Source organism: Ursus maritimus, unplaced genomic scaffold (genome assembly GCF_017311325.1).
Source record: "Ursus maritimus isolate PB19 unplaced genomic scaffold, ASM1731132v1 scaffold_34, whole genome shotgun sequence".
In the NCBI taxonomy this organism is placed as follows: domain Eukaryota; kingdom Metazoa; phylum Chordata; class Mammalia; order Carnivora; family Ursidae; genus Ursus; species Ursus maritimus.
The window spans coordinates 18,802,126-18,809,692 of NW_024426008.1; positions in this window are offsets into that span (position 1 = coordinate 18,802,126).

A 7,567-nucleotide genomic window follows, 5' to 3' on the forward strand; every position below is an offset into this window, starting at 1 on the left:
TATGTATACACCATATAAGAGACATCTTAGCCCTGTGGCTAAGAGTACCAATTCGGAGCCACAAAGCCTGGGTTCCAGTCCAAGCACTGCCATCGCTTAGTCGGTTGATTTTGCCTAAGTTAAGTGTGCTGTTACTCAGTTTCCTCATCTACAAAAATGGGAAATAACAATGGTATTAAGCTCACAGAGGGGGTAAGAGGATACCATGAGGTAATGCATAAAAAGGGCTTGAGACATGTAGGTGTTAAATATTAGCAAGACGTATGAGCCCTCAATGCAACTCTGCACACTAATTTTTTTTTTAAGATTTATTTATTTGAGAGACAGAGAGACAGAAGGCTAGGGAGAGAATCCTCAAGCAGACTCCCTGCCAGTTGCAGGGCTTGATCCTGGGAGCCTGAGATCATGACCTGAGCCGAAACCAAGAGTTAAATGCTTAAACTACCCAGGTGCCCTGCACGCTAATTTTCAAAAGGTAAAACTCAACTGACCTGAAACAGGACGAGAGTAGACTGGTTAAGACCCAGTCATCTGGTTCTACAACTTCTGGCAAGCGATTCATCTCTGAGGCCCAGGGTCCTCATCTGCAAAGCAGAGAATGCTCTACCCACCTGCTGTGGTCCCCTCTCAGGGGGGAGGTAGGCCCCTCCCCCAAAATGTGGTTTGGGTGTTGAGACTGATGATGCCACGCAGAGGCCACGAGGCTCTAAAAAGGTTTCTAAGTCACAGAAGTTCTGGGGCTTTCTGGGGAGAGTAAGGTGGGCAGCCAAGCAGGTATAAGAGTGGTTTAGGGGAGCAGGGAAAGGACACTGGTTTTGGAGTTTAAGGGGAGGATTTCCCCTTGCAAACAGAGTTTACGTGATTTCAACTTCCAACCAGCGCAAAAGGAGAGAACACCTGAGCCTTCTTTACAAGCTTGTCAAGATGTGGGGCAGAAGGGTGGGGCTCGAAAGCTGCCAGCAGCAAAGGATCCTACATGGGCTCGGATTCTTCTTATACACCTCAGGGGGTTATTGTGAAGATTACATGAGATTATACCCATGCAGACTTTAATTCCATGGCCAGTGGACAGTGAATAATGAACGTTACCTATTGAAATAAACATCGTTTCTTTAAAAAAATCACTTGATTTAAAAACTCACCAAAAAATGCAAGAGGCAACATCTGCTTTTTCCTTGCTCTGTTTGTTCTAGATGCATTTAAAAAAAAACAAACACTTCAATGTAATCTCTACGTGTGAACAGTTACCAGCAGTCCTCCAGCAATGGAAAGGCTGTGATCTCAGAATTCTGTTTTAAATTGATTGTCACTAGGAACACTTTTTCCCATAGAAACAATGTTATAAATAGAGTTAAGCTCCCCCGAGGAATGCTCCAATTCTTCCTCAACTGTAGGATAGCTAAAACTGTCCTTGATAGAGCAGGGAATTCTGAGTCCTAGAGCACCTGGACCTCTCGGACCCCAACTTCTCCTGGTTCAAGGTGACCCAAGTGAGACTGGACCCTAAGATTTTGGGACTCCTGGGTAAGAAAGAGCTGGCTGAACAGGAGATGAATAGGGCATAGGGTGGCTGATGGGAGCCCATCCACAATTATGACCGGACTTCTCATGACAACCTCCAAGTCAGACCCTAAGGGGATTGTCTTGCCAGGCCTTAGGGCTGTCCCACATCCCTATGGTTGGAATGGGACTCCTATTTTTGGATGGAAAGGATGCTTCAGCTCTCAGCCACTGTAGGGAGGGGTCAATCCAGAGGCAGGATACAAGTAGTCCAGGTAGACTTTGCCTAGGGTGAGGGAAAAATACGGTCTTATTTTCTGGAGCAACTCTGAATGCTTGAGATTTACGTGTCCGGGATCTGTCTTCCCACTGGATGATTAACTGTCCTGTGTCTGGTTTGCTGCTGTGTCCACAGCATCCGGGACAATGCAGATGTTTCACAATCCTCTACTAGCTTAATGGCTAAATAAATGAAGTTAGAGTAGCAAACTCCAGGCGTAGAAGGCATGAGGAACAGTAAGAGCCCCCAGATAAAGTTGAAGATTTCTGAAAAACTTGACATTTGGGAGAACTGTTGGGGTATTGGCACTTCTGGCTGGAATATCTATCTGTATGTATACATTTAACTTCTTTCTGGAAACTGTTAAGACAAGAATGTGTACGTCTGTTTAACTGTAAGGTTTTTTGTTTGTTTTAGTAATCACCATCTGGCTGGAGTTTTCGACCAAATTCATGTCAATTGGGCAGTACTACTTTTTATAAAGTCGTTTTCGAGAGAATTTATAGCACACTTCACTGTTAATGTTCTCCTGACAACACACCACGAAATAAAAACATTTGATGTTCCTTCTTTTAAAACCTTGTGTTACAACTTAGTTTTCGTATAAACATGGCACCAAAACCTATTCCATTCAATGCGGCCATGTTGTTCAGTCTTCCTTCCGGGAGCCAGCGCTAAGTGGCGAGGTGACTCGCCTACACGTTAGTAGCCATGTTGAAAGGCAGTATCTTGGGCCTTTAGTTCTTTTATTTATTTATTTATTTATTTATTTATTTATTTATTTATTTATTTATTTTGTTGCATATAACACCCAGTGCCCTCCTTACTACCCATCCCCAGCTTATCCCATTCCCCCACCCTCCTCCCCTCTGAAGTCCTCAGTTTGTTTCTCATAGTCCATAGTCTCTCATGTTTCATTCCCCCTTCTGATTACCCCCCTTTCTTTATCCCTTTCTTCCCCTACTGATCATTCTAGTTCTTATGTTCCATAGATGAGAGAAATCATATGATAGTTGTCTTTCTCTGCTTGACTTATTTCACTTAGCATTATCTCCTCCAGTGCCGTCCATGTTGTAGCAAATGTTGAGAACTCGTTCTTTCTGATAGCTGAGTAATATTCCATTGTATATATGGACCACAACTTCTTAATCCAGTCATCTGTTGAAGGGCATCTCGGCTCCTTCCACGATTTAGCTATTGTGGACATTGCTGCTATGAACATTGGGGTGCATATGGCCCTTCTCTTCACTACGTCTGTATCTTTGGGGTAAATACCCAGTAGTGCAATGGCTGGATCATAGGGTAGCTCAATTTTTAACTTTTTAAGGGACCTCCACACTGTTTTCCAGAGTGGTTGTACCAACTTGCATTCCCACCAACAATGTAGGAGGGATCCCCTTTCTCCACATCCTCTCCAACAATTGTTGTTTCTTGCCTTGTCTATTTTTGCCATTCTAACTGGCGTAAGGTGGTATCTCAGTGTGGTTTTGATTTGAATTTCCTTGATGGCTAATGATTTTGAACATTTTTTCATGTGTCTGTTAGCCATTTGTATGTCTTCATTGGAAAAGTGTCTGTTCATATCTTCTGCCCATTTTTTGATTTGTTTATTTGTTTCTCGTGTATTGAGTTTGAAAAGTTCTTTGTAGATCTTGGATACCAGTCCTTTATCTGTAGTGTCATTTGCAAATATATTCTCCCATTCCGTGGGCTGCCTCTTAGTTTTTCTGACTGTTTCCTTGGCTGTGCAGAAACTTTTTATCTTGATGAAGTCCCATAAATTCATTTTATCTTTTGTTTCTCTTGCCTTTGGGGATGTGTCATGAAAAAGGTTGCTTTGGCCGATGTCGTAGAGGTTGCTGCCTATGTTCTCCTCTAGAATTTTGATGGATTCCTGTCTCACATCGAGGTCTTTCATCCATTTGGAGTTTATTTTTGTGTATGGTGTGAGATAGTGGTCAAGTTTCATTCTTTTGCATGTAGCTGTCCAATTTTCCCAGCACCATTTATTGAAGAGACTGTCTTTTTCCCACCGGATGTTTTTTCCTGCTTTATCAAATATTAGTTGTTGGGCCTTTAGTTCTGACTCTACTCACCCCCAAGGCTTGTGCCCCCCAAAGTCAAGGTCAAAAGAATGACCCTGGGAAAACTGAGAGCTGGCGTTTAAGAATAGAAGCCCACAAGCTACTTCCTCATCAGCAGGTGGTGAAGTCTAAGTGAACTAATGGTGGCACTGCCTGGCAGATGGTAAGGAAAGGAATCATTAATTGATATTTTTAATTTTATTGTCTTTTTTTTTTAGTAGGTTTCATGCCCAGCATGGAAGCCAATGCAGGGCTTGAACTTATAACCCTAAGACCAAGACCAGAGCAGAAAGACAGATGCTCAACCAACTGAGCCACCCAGGTGCCCCAATTGATATTATTAAATCATTAAGTAGCTATTATTAATATTCTCTCCAGAGCCCGTTGCTATCTGCTCCAAGATTACAGGGATTTTTCTTTTTGTTTGCTGCAAAATCACAAGTGTCTCTGGGAGTAGTACCTGGCATGTAACTGGGACTCACTTGTTGAGTATTGGTTCATAGAGCTCATATATAATTTATGGACTCCCAGACTATCCTGACCTCATTTTCTTCCCTTTCTCCTATGTAAGTCAGTTCTGCCCAACTCCTGACCCCTGACCACCGAACTTCCACACTTACCCAGATTTCCTTGGATTGACCAAGATACTCTATAGGGAGTGTCAGCCTCTGGCTCTTTCCCACCCGGTCGTCTCAAGGGAAAACATCCCGCCCTACCTTTCACCTTTTTAATACACTCTACCACCAGCCTCACTGATACTTTCAAATATTTATCACTTATGAGGTAGGCAGTATTCCAGGCCCAAAGACATAGGGTGAGGAAGAAAGGCAGGCTCCCTTTCCTTTGAGGGATTAGGCTAAACTCACCACAGTATCTTTTCCTTTTTTTTTTTTTTTAATTGAGACCCAGCGGTGAGAAAAGACACAGTGAGTTTCATCCAATGAATGGGTTGCAGAGCCTTGAAGGGTTAAAACCATGGCAAAGCTGAGTAGATGCCCAGCCCTGGCCTCTTTCCAACACCCTTGTCAAAGCAAGGGACCCCGCCTTCCCCATCCCCAATGCATAGACACACTCTCTGCTTGCCTTCCAGTGTGTCCTCCCTTGCACATCCCAGGGCCTCGCTGTGGTGTCTAGGGGAACATCTTGGACCACCATTTTCCACGGGAATCCTCTTCTGTGTCAGATCCTACATCTTGAGCTAATCACAAATCACAGTGTTCTTATTCTTCACTCTGAGTCAAGCCCTGGGCTCTGGAACACTGTGGCTGTCCTAGAATGGAGTCAGGATGGCAAAGTTGTCCTCCTTCAGTCTAGAAGAGGACTGTATTCTTTTTCCTCGGTATACAAAGGGAAGACGTAAAGAGGAACTAATGCTCATTCTGTGTTCACTTGTGTCTGCGGTCAGCATATGGCAGCAGTACTTTTAGACAGATGTAATGTGTACAATGCAAACTGCCTTTCCTCTCAACTGGTGGGTCTGCGACATTAGAGTATGCATCAGAATCACCTAGAAGGCTTGTTAAAACACAAGCTGGACTTGTGTGGGACCTCGCTGGGACCTCTCCCCTGAGTTCCGGATTCAGTAGTTCTAGGCTGGGGCCTGACAATCTGTCTTCCTGGGGAATGCTGACTATGCTGGTCAGGAGACCATGCTGTCCTACATCATTCTACTGGTTCCAATTATTCCCTAATAGAAATACTAAGCTAACGGTCTCGGTATACTTGTCTCTTCGGTATGCTTGTACCTTAAGTATCATGAAGCATGCTCCTTTACCTTTTATGCTGAGGACCTAATAGTTGCTTTGACTAGCAAATATCCACACTTGAGAGCCCAGGTAAGCTTCATTTCAGTCTCCTGCGACCAACACCCCACACCAGCCATCAACCTCCAAATTTACATGGCGGCTTGTTGGAAGTTAATTCCTCTTGAAACTCCACGATCACACCAAAATAGGTCCCATGAGCTCTTTTAAAAGGTTCACCTCTACACACAGATTCCACTTTGTATTTCCAGACACTTGGGTATTTTAACAGCACCGAAGCTTTACCACATCATCATTCGGCCCCGTGTGAGTAAGATACGCGCTCTACAAGTCCCCGGACTTTCCTTAATAAGCTCTGTACTTGGGAAACGATTACTGGAGCAGGCTCCCACATTTGACTGCTGTTCTCCACGTCCTGGGGGTATGTGGGGGAGGCGGCAGCAGGGGATGGATGTAAAAAATAATGTACTTCAAAGGCTGTAAGCGCCTTAGAGTAATAAACACAATCTGAATATTAAAGAGGAAAAATTGCATGCTAATCACCGCAGACTACAGTCAAATTTCCCCCCAACTCTGTGATTTTACAGAACAGTGGGAAACTAGGCACAGCTTTTACCAATAAATGTGTATTTGGAAGTTAGATGCCCCTGTTGTCCTGACTTGCGCAGCGTGCCTTTCCTCCAGAGACCCACAGGAAGGAACGGGCAATCTGCTCTAAGTGTCACACGGCTGCATCACGAAGACGCCGGCTAGATGTTCAGAAAGGTTATGTAAGGTCATGCCCTCATGATACCTGCTACAGCCAAGGACCAGCTCAGGTATTAGGAACTGCATTTTTTTTAAGATATTTTATTTATTTCAGAGAGAGACAGAGAGAGCACATGTGCGCCCAAGGAGGGAGCCGGGGCAGAGGGAGAGGGAGAAGCCGACTTCCTGCTGAGCAGGGAGCCGGACGCAGCACTCCCTTGACTCCAGGACCCTGGGATCCCGACCTGAGCCGAAGGCAGGTGTTTAACCAGCTGAGCCACCCAGATGCCCCAGTACTTAATTTCTTTTTAAAACTCGATGCAGGTTTTTGTTGTTTTTTGTTTTTGTTTCTAGTAGGTTCCACGCCCAGTGTGGGGCTTGAACTCAAGACTCTGAGATCAAGACCAGAGCAGAGTCGGACGCTTAACCGACAGAGCTACCCAGGCTACCCAAGCACCCCGATGCAGTTTGTTAACTTGAGTTTATTTCAAAAAGAAACCATGTCTCTAACTGTAAATGGGAAATCAGCATCACTTGCCATAAATAGGAGGTAACTATGAGAATGTATACAACACATGCAAAACAATGTCATTAACGTCTAGCGCGCGTCTCTTGCTTGCCAAAGTCAGATTCGCTCTGTCAAGAGGAAGTGGGGAGGGAAGAGAAGCAGGTGTTACAGAGGTGTTAAAAAATATGTCAGAAACGGAAATATAAAGACAAAACAAAGAACAAAAAATAAAACTTAAAATATGCATTAATACCACAGCGAGACTCCTCCTTAACACAACCTGACGAATGAAAGACTTTGAAACGTAATTTTCTTACGATGCGCTCTGGATGCCAAATCCCATTTTGTCCCTTCCTTGCCCTGGGTCATCCAAGCACCCCGAGCCTCAGTTTTGTAGCGCAAAATGAGAAAAGCGTCAGAGATTTAGACAGAACATACAGCGAGCCTGGCACACAGTAGGTACTCAAATCATTATGGTCAATGGTCGCGTCTTGCGAGCAGAGAAAAGTCATGTCTAACATACCTGAGTTCTGTACAGAATCTAAAGCACACACACAGGCTCTCTCGTGTTCGGGCTTCGGCCGGGCCGGGCAGGCTGGGGGTGGCGTGCGGGGACGGGTCACATCCAGCCGTGACAAGTGGCTGAGGAGATGAGGGATCTGCTCGTCCGCTGGGGGGGGGGGGG